Source organism: Sapajus apella, unplaced genomic scaffold (assembly GCF_009761245.1).
Source record: "Sapajus apella isolate SASKATOON/1434 unplaced genomic scaffold, GSC_monkey_1.0 scaffold2124, whole genome shotgun sequence".
In the NCBI taxonomy this organism is placed as follows: domain Eukaryota; kingdom Metazoa; phylum Chordata; class Mammalia; order Primates; family Cebidae; genus Sapajus; species Sapajus apella.
Genome location: NW_022439050.1, coordinates 1 through 9,413, shown reverse-complemented (window position 1 = coordinate 9,413; position 9,413 = coordinate 1). Strand labels below are relative to the sequence as shown.

Below are 9,413 nucleotides of genomic sequence, written 5' to 3'. Positions count from 1 at the left end.
TGTGATTTATCAAAAATATCTCCCATTTGTGTCACATAAATTCCAAAGGAAATAAAGACAATATTACACATGATTATCTTGATGCAGCGACTGACTTCTTCATTTTTGATGAGGAACAAAGAAAAAGTATTTGTAACAGATTCCCATCTAGCTGTTAGGGAACCTGAAGTCTAAGTGTTACCCTGAACAAAACTGCTCTTCAGCGTGGTTGTGTTTTTCTCATTACCATCATTGTTGACAGCTATAGCATGATAATGCCAAGTAAGACTTATGTATTTAAACGAAGTGATACAAGAAAAATGATGAGTTATATAGCTTGCACTTTGCAAACACAAATCTATTTGATATGTATGTGCTAGCCTCATCAAGATTTCAAAAGAATAAAGTGCAGTTTAAAGATTAACACCTACAACACATGTTCACTTGCTATCTCAGAAACAATCATATAATACAGATATTATCATCCCCATGTTCCAATAAGTTGATTGAAACTTAGTTGTTGAGTGATTTGCCAATTATACAGCTAGTCATCAGTGCAATCAGGTTTTGAACCCAGGACTTGAGATGCTTAATCCAATGTTCTTTCCACTACACCATGTTGTGTCCTTGCAAAACACTTGATAATCATTTTGTCTGAAAGGTAATACTGAGAAAAGCTCAATATATGACTCAATATATGACTTTGGGATACCAGTGCCGATTTCTAACTTATGAAGTTCATTGAGAGATACGGAAGCAGCCAGGAGGGCAGCAGTAAATCCCTAAATGCCGTTCAAGAGAAAACACCCAGAGCAATTAATTTTAGCCTTGGCAAAGATATATTGACTTTTGTTAGTTTCCCTTTTCTGGATTTTATTAAAAGATGGTGGATTCATAAATCAAAGAATACAGGAAGAATACAAACTGGTAAAAATAAACAAAAGAAAACTGGGTAGGTAAAGGAGACGAGGATTTATTTTATAAATGCATTACTCTTCATGAAAAAAATATTTCTACCAATTTTATGTCATATGTCAATTAAATTTTATTTTAGATTCATTTGCAGAACTAATTATTCAAAGTAATATTTTATTACTTTTTAAATATATTTTGTAAGCAAATATTAATGTTCAGCATGTGTGTCTGCGGCAATACAGCACAGTGCCTAGCAACAGGAGCTTTAGAGCCACCCTGCCTATGATTTAATACTGACTCCTCTGCTTACCAGCTATGTAGTATTGGGCAAGTTACTTAACCTCTCTGTATCTCAATTTTCTCATTTATGAAATAAAAGATTGATAAAAATAGTACCTACCTCAATGCAATTGTGAGAGTTAAAATATATAGGGATCCGCTCGACCGCCTATGCTGCTGCGGCCACTGCGGGGCTGGGCCACCCGGGCACCGCGCTGCCTGGGGCAGGGGAGCCCCAGGAGCCCGGCCTCAGGCCCCAGGCGCGGAGGGTGACCGCGGGGCCTGGACTCAGGTAACGCGCGTCTTGGTCCCGTCTCCCAGGGGCCCCAAGCGCCCCTCTGCGCCCAGCCCGTAGGCTCCCGGAACCCGCGCGAGCCGGAAACACCTCCTCCAAGGCTGAGATTTCTGTCTCGGCTGAGGCGGGGCGGTGGCGGCCATCGCAGGTGCCCGGGCGCCAGGCTGCAGCGAGCGCTGGGGCCGTGGGGTTCTGTGCCCGGCTCTTGTTCCGAGATGGGCAGAGGGGCTTTAAAGAGCAGGACGGACCCCTGTCCTCTGGGGCGGGGGCTGCTCTGAACATTCTGGCCCAAACTCGAGTTTCCTGGCCCGATTTTTTCGGCCTTGGGGCGGTGGGGACTGGGAGCTGCCTAAGCCGCTTCTCCTCGCAATCTGGTGCCAGCGTTGGGGGATGGGAGTTACGCTCCTGGCGCTCTCCTGCCCTCCCCGGGAGTGGGGACCCATTCAGAAATGGGCGATTCTTATAGCCCAGTTCTGGCATCCCACATCTGGCTGTTGACAGACGCCTCAGAACCACCTGTGGGGTGGATGGGCAGCGATGCCCGCCCTGGGCACAGAGGAACACCTGGGTCCCAGGCCCAAATTCACGCCCGCTGCCTTCTCTTCCCCGTGCACCGCCAGTGGAGGTCACTCTGCCTTTCCACTTTCTCAACACCCAATCTGTGAAGATCTAAACAGATGACATGGGAAAATGCAAAGTATAATGTACTAAATAGAGAACAGGAAAAAGAGAAAAAATCAGTGATCTGTGTGGAGGGCAATATTGCAAGTGGGAAGACGACATGCCTGGACTTCTCTAAAGTGGCAGACGTCAAGGTGTTAACGGAGCCCATGATCAAGTGGAGAAATGTCCGTGGCCACAATCCTCTGGGCCTGATGTATCACGATGCCTCTCGCTGGGGCTTATGCTTCAGACGTATGTGCAGTTCACCATGTTGGATAGGCATACCCGTCCTCAGATGTCATCTGTACGGTTGATGGAGAGGTTGATTCACAGCACAAGATATATTTTTGTAGAAAACCTCTATAGAAGCAGCGGGAAGATGCCAGAGTGGACTATATAGTTCTGTTGGAATGGTTTGACTGGATCTTTAGGAACATGGACGTGTCTGTTGATTTGATAGTTTACCTTTGGATCAATCCTGAGACTTGTTACCAGAGGTTAAAGAGGAGATTCAGGGAAGAGGAGAAGGTCATTCCACTGGAATACCTGGAAGCAATTCACCATCTCCATGAGGAGTGGCTCATCAAAGGCAGCCTTTTCCCTGTGGCAGCCCCTGTTCTGGTGATTGAGGCTGACCACCACATGGAGAAGATGTTAGAACTCTTTGAACAAAATTGGGATCAACTATTAACTCCGGAGAATCAGAATTATGGCCCATAGGAAGTGAAAGTTCTATGGATCATGTCCAAAAAATGCGCACAGCTGCCAAGTTAGCTATTAGGAGCGATCTGGAAAAACTTGCTCCCAGAAGGGCTTTGTGTCTGGCCAGCTTGATTTTCCTAATGGTCTTGTCTCCTTTGCAAGTGTCTTTGTCATGAGTCTCTGGCCCTTGTGGGTAAATGAAAATGGGACTAATGGGTTTGCCAAGCCTGCAGCCTCACATTCCCCACCTTTTCCAGTGGCTTTGCACTGCTGAGTCACTCGTGAAGCCCTTAGGGAGAGCACCTGTTGTGTGCCTGACCTCACGCTTAAGCTGTGTACCAGTCGTTTCAGCCTTCAGCAGGAGGCCAAGGGAGAAGTCTTATATCCTAGCTAAGAAAAGTTGAGGGGTTACCCAGGGATCACACAGCCAGTGTGCAGTGGAGCCGGAACCATTCAGACTTTCAGCCAACTCTTCAACTTTCCCTCACCCTGGGCTCCCTCCTCCTGAGAGCTGTCCCTTACCACCCTGCCTCTTCCAGTGGAGGCTCTCTTATGTTTCAGAGAGAGCTAGCAGTGTATGGAGCTGGTATCATTTTCTCAACATTAAGCAGTTCCCAAGGACAGTCAGCATTTCTAGACTTCCACAAAATTGTGCTGCATTTGGATGGAGCCCAGTGTTCAGTGGTTTCCCTGCTGAGGCTGCTGCAGCCCTGTCTACCACGTCTTCATGTGGACTTTGAGGACCTTATTAGATTCACGCACTGGCTCGTGAATGGTGCTGGGTCTCCTTGGTGATGAAGGTCCTGCTCGAACTGCTGTTGTCTCCATGTCAGGAAAGCCACCTTTGGCTCCTGGCTGGGTGGCCCAGAGCCAAGCTGGGGCAAGGGGCAGCTAGCTCTGGCTTCCGAGGCTCCCTTCCTGTCTTGTGTCCTTGTATAAGGAGCTTTGCTCTTGGAGTTACTGACAGTCTGTGGCCCAAGGGAGAGACACAAGTGGACTTAAGTCTTTTTTGAAATGTTGTTTAATCAGAGGAATGCCTCAAGCCATCGAGCCTGAAATCATCTTTATTGGTTCAGAAAATTGCTTCACTCAGCTGGAACTGCATTGAAGGCACAGCTGATCCTTGGATCAAGCAGAAAACAAGAGAAAGAAAGAACATTCCCTTTGGGGACAGTCTGGAAAGTTGGTATTTGCAAGTAAAGGCTCTGGAAGCGTTGCTGGTCCTGACTCTTTGAGGTGGGCAGAGAGAGCTTCCAGAAGACTGGCTGCAAACCCCGTGAAGGATTAAGGCTCGACTGGAGAAACAGGTCACAGCCTCTTAGAGTAGCCGTAAATAGAGTAGCAAAGCCACTCCCTGACCCCTGTGAGTGTGGGCACCTGTGCATGCGATGCTCTTACTCTACAGAGGTGCCAGGTGCCCCTGTTGGGCCAGTCCCAGAGAGTTAAGAGGTCAAGGCCCCCAACTCCTGGTCCTTCCTGTTCAGACCAATTCTTGTGCCACTGGCAGAATGACAGGCAGCAGCCAGTTCGGAGCTGTGTCCAGCAGCACCTGTAGCCCACAGGCTGCCTGACACATGTAGCTAGAAAAGTGGGGAAGGCAGAACGCTTGTTACCGGAAATCTTGACATGTGGGGTCCATCTTTGATAATTGTAAATGAACAGTCCGATATTTTCCTTTGGCTCAATTTGAGCATCCATTTTGGGGGAGATGTGATTTCTATCTCTCTGTCCCTGTCTGTTTCTTTTTTTGCCCAAGGCATAATTTCAAGAAGTCCTGAGAACATGCACCCATGATTTTTCTCTTGCTCTGTGACATGCAGCAACTCCTTCCTTCACCTAAGCCCTGTTGTTGATTTTGAAGTGCTTTCTAGGCCAGTGGTTTTAGCTCCTGCCAGCATCCTTTTGCCAGTAGAGTAACAAGTTTTTATTTTTCAAACCCCATGTTTCCTAACATGGAATGTAAGGGTCCAAGAAGAGCCTGCTGTCCTCCCTGTCCTCCACCTTGGAGAGGAGGCTGCGTGCATAAGTGGTGGCCAGGGCAAGTCACAAAAACCTCCCAGCCAAGAGACCACACCTGAAACAGCTAGGACTGCTGTCTCCTGCGGCAAGCAGAGCTGATTGGGGCAGGGGTCACAGAGAAGTCAAAGATAACTACTGTGGACCAGGTGCCCAGAGGGGGCACCCAGGGCAGTGATGTTCCAGATGTGGTGGCCCAACCTCATCCCTGCTGTGAGACTGGAGTTCCATGGGGACATGAAGTCAGTACACCCTGGAGCTGCTCAGCTGCTCTGCCTCTTGTTGGCTTTTTTAAAATGTTGCACATCATATACATTTTCTTTAGTTAGCATTTATTCCAGTTTTAAGCTTTTTGATTGTACATGTAAAATATATGATTATAAATATTTAAAAATAAAAAATAAAATAATTATATACATGTGTGTGTGTGAGAGAGAGAGAGCACGCCGGAGAGAGAGTTTTTACAACAGCAAGTACTGGTACATGGTTAAGTACTAAATATGTTAACTAAACATATTATCACATTGCTTAATAATGTACATCTCTGTTTCAAAATAATGCCCATTTGAGATTTGAATAAACACTGATAAGATAATCATGATAATGTAAAATTATCATAACCACATTAAATATATTATTGGCCACTATGGTGTACAGTTATTTGGTTATAAGACAAATATCTATAATTAAAGACATCGTTAAGCCAGTTTTTCAGACACATGGAAATAAAGTATTGAGGAATGCATAACTAGGGGTATGAGCTGAAATAAAGAAAGAATAGAAAGAAAAACAGATATTATATACTTAAATATATAGGTATATATAACAGATATACACATGAAAAAAATGGCAACAATCTAGAAACAAGCCTGAAAGTGAAGAGACAGTCTCCCTACCTGGGCACACCAAGAAGATCTTGTTGACATCTTAAAAATTGTTCCTACCCAGGTTCCAAAAAGCCTGAAGTTCTAATATTAAAAGATTTATCCTATTAAATAAACTTCCCTCAATTCCTTTTCATTCCTGATTTTATTTTTATTTTTTGTTTGTATTACAAATTGACAAATTAGAGTTGTATCAATTCCTTTTTTCAAACAAAATTGTTCCTAACAGAGGTAGGCACAAACAAATTAATTCATAATAAAGTTTTATTAATGACTGATCAGAGTTTCCTTTCTAAGAAAATGGAGAAACAACAGGACAGAAGAGTTTAACCTTGTTTAGCACTTCCTCTTTGCACAAGAGAGGAAGAAGAAAGGGCAGACACTAAAAGGAATAAATTAGTGGGGAGCTGCTGAAAGAGCCCACAACACAGCCTAGCTTGATTTTCCTCTATTTTTATCCTCTAGACAAGGCGTGGCAAACCTTTTGTGCAAAGAACCAGATAGTAAATATTTTCAGCTTTGCAGGCCATACGGTCTCTATCACAACTGCTCAACTCTGTCACTAAAGCACAAAAGCAGCCTGAGATAATACTGAATGCATGGGAGTTGTTACGTTCCAATAAAACTTTATAAATAGAGGTTGCAGGAAGATTTGGCCCACAAGATATAGTTTGCTGACAACTTGGTCTAGGCCAGTAACCACCCCAGATTTTTTTGTAAACCCCTTTAACCATATTGTTCCATATAAAATTTAATTAGTAATAAAATTATATAAAAGTGTTTTGTAAAGAGGGCAAAAATAGCATATATTAATGTGTTCAAACACTTAATCCAAGTACAAATGCAAGATAAACCCACAACTTGGTTATACATATCTACATATAAACCTCATAACAAGGGTAACGTAGGCCCCAGGTGGTCTCACACTGATGTGTTGGAATTTGTGAAGGTCATCCTCTCTCAGTGTTTTCTTTTTCTAGACTACCCCCCCACACACACAGATTTTTCGATTTTAACAAATAAGAAAACAAACTTGACAATACTAGAGAACCCAGAGTCAAGTTGGTATGTGACAGACCCAAACTGAAACCCAGATTGACCTGACTCCAAAGCCCATGATGAAAAGAAACTTTAAATTATTCTCATCAATGGAAAAGGTAGCCTTCACTAGCACCCTTAAAGTAATATTGATCGCATAAGCACTTATCACAGGTAGAGGAGGTGACTATGGCAGGTTTTCACTCGGGAGGTTCTTGATAAATCTGTCTAGAATAGTATCAGGTATCTAATTATAACAGATACTGTTGGGTATTTTAAGAAAATGTAAACTATATACATTCAACCTATATTTTTGCTTCTCTAAATATTTTAAGCAATTCTTTTATTTTGGAAGTACCCAAACATAAGTTGAATATTGTTTCTTAGAGTAAGATTGTTAATATTTAACTTAAAGCTATATATTAACAAAAATATACCCTAGAAAGGAAAGGAAAAATATGTATTTAAATTTTTCTAAATATCAAAGAAAAGCACAATACATAAATCCAATTCAAAGCATTTATTGGTCTCTTACTTAAATTATAAGAAACATCTATACAAACTAAACTTATGGGGAAATACACAATGTAAATTTTATTGTTTTATTTGTTTAACGTTTGTTAGGTCTGGGGTACATATGCAGGTTTGTTGCATAGATAAACTGCATGTCACAGAGGCTTGGTGTACAGACAATTTTAAAAGAATAATCAGGTAAGGCAAATGGAGTTCTGAATTAAAGCATTGCTTCCTCACAAAAGAACCACTTGTGATAATTCACACAAAGAAACACATGACATCACAGTATACATTTTATTTATAAGGGATTAGTTGGTCCTATCCTAAGAATAAGTACAATGCACTTTGGATTTTCCTTAGGCTTCTGAGATTATATTATGACATTGATTTCTATATCTGTCATCACATTGTAACCTGAAAATGTATTGCTGACCCAGTATACACTATCTTGGATCTTTGAGTAGGGCTACGATAGCACTAAGATTACAATGGGATCATCACAAAAGAATTGCAGTATATTATTCACGATTACCTACATTCTGAAAACCAATTTCAATTTTGCATCATTTCTTCTTTGATATACAGATAGTTTCTAATGACTAAATCAAGCACATTCTACATAAGACTTTTGAAAAACATGATTGCAGGAATCTAGTAATGGCAAACTAATTAATTTTGATAAATGCTCAGCTAGAAAAGCTGAACAAAATATTTTTAAAAACATATTCTCCAAAGCAGTAATCAAAACAGCATGGTACTGGTACCAAAACAGAGATACAGACCAATGGAACAGAACAGAGGTCTCAGAGGCAACATAACATATCTACAACCATCTGATCTTTGACAAACCAGACAAAAACAAGCAATGGGGAAAGGAATCCCTGTTCAATAAATGGTGTTGGGAAAACTGGCTAGCCATGTGCAGAAAGCAGAAACTGGACCCCTTCCTGACACCTTACACTAAAATTAACTCCAGATGGATTAAAGACTTAAACATAAGACCTAACACCATAAAAACCCTAGAAGAAAATCTAGGCAAAACCATTCAGGACATAGGTGTAGGCAAGGACTTCATGACCAAAACACCAAAAACATTGACAACAAAAGCCAAAATAGACAAATGGGACCTAATCAAACCCCACAGCTTCTGCACAGCAAAAGAAACAGTAATTAGAGTGAATCGGCAACCAACAGAATGGGAAAAAATTTTTGCAGTTTACCCATCTGACAAAGGGCTGATATCCAGAATTTACAAAGAACTAAAACAGATTTACAAGAAAAAAAACCAACAAGCCCATTCAAAAGTGGGCAAAGGATATGAACAGACACTTTACAAAAGAAGACATGCAGGAGGCCAACAAACATATGAAAAAATGCTCATCATCACTGGTCATCAGAGAAATGCAAATCAAAACAACATTGAGATACCATCTCACGCCAGTTAGAATGGTGATCATTAAAAATCTGGAGACAACAGATGCTGGAGAGGATGTGGAGAAATAGGAACACTTTTGCACTGTTGGTGGGAGTGTAAATTAGTGCAACCGTTGTGGAAGACAGTGTGGCAATTCCTCAAGGACCTAGAAATAGAAATTCCATTTGACCCAGCAATCCCATTACTGGGTATATATCCAAAAGATTATAAAGTGTTCTACTATAAGGACACGTGCACACAAATGTTCATTGCAGCACTGTTTACAATAGCAAAGACCTGGAACCAACCCAAATGCCCATTGATGATAGACTGGACAGGGAAAATGTGGCACATATATACCATGGAATATTATGCAGCCATCAAAAACAATGAGTTTGGGTCCTTTGTAGGGACATGGATGAACCTGGAAACCATCATTCTCAGCAAACTGACAGAAGAGCAGAAGATCAAACACCGCATGTTCTCACTCATAGGCGGGTGTCGAACAATGAGAACACATGGACACAGGGAGGGGAGCACTACACACTGGGGTCAGTTGGGGGGAAATAGGGGAGGGAAGGTGGGGCGTGGGGAGCTGGGTAGAGATAGCAAGGGGAGAGATGCCAGATGTAGGTGATGGGGAGGAAGGCAGGAAATCACACTGGCAAGTATGTACCTATGCAACAATCTTGCATGTTCTTCACATGTACCC

At 42.2% G+C, this 9,413-nt stretch overlaps 1 pseudogene; it reads left to right on the top strand.

Annotated features, from left to right (window-relative positions):
* The first annotated feature begins 1,332 nt into the window (after positions 1 to 1,332).
* On the top strand, positions 1,333 to 3,217 carry LOC116547120 (annotated as a pseudogene).
* The last annotated feature ends 6,196 nt before the right edge of the window (positions 3,218 to 9,413 follow it).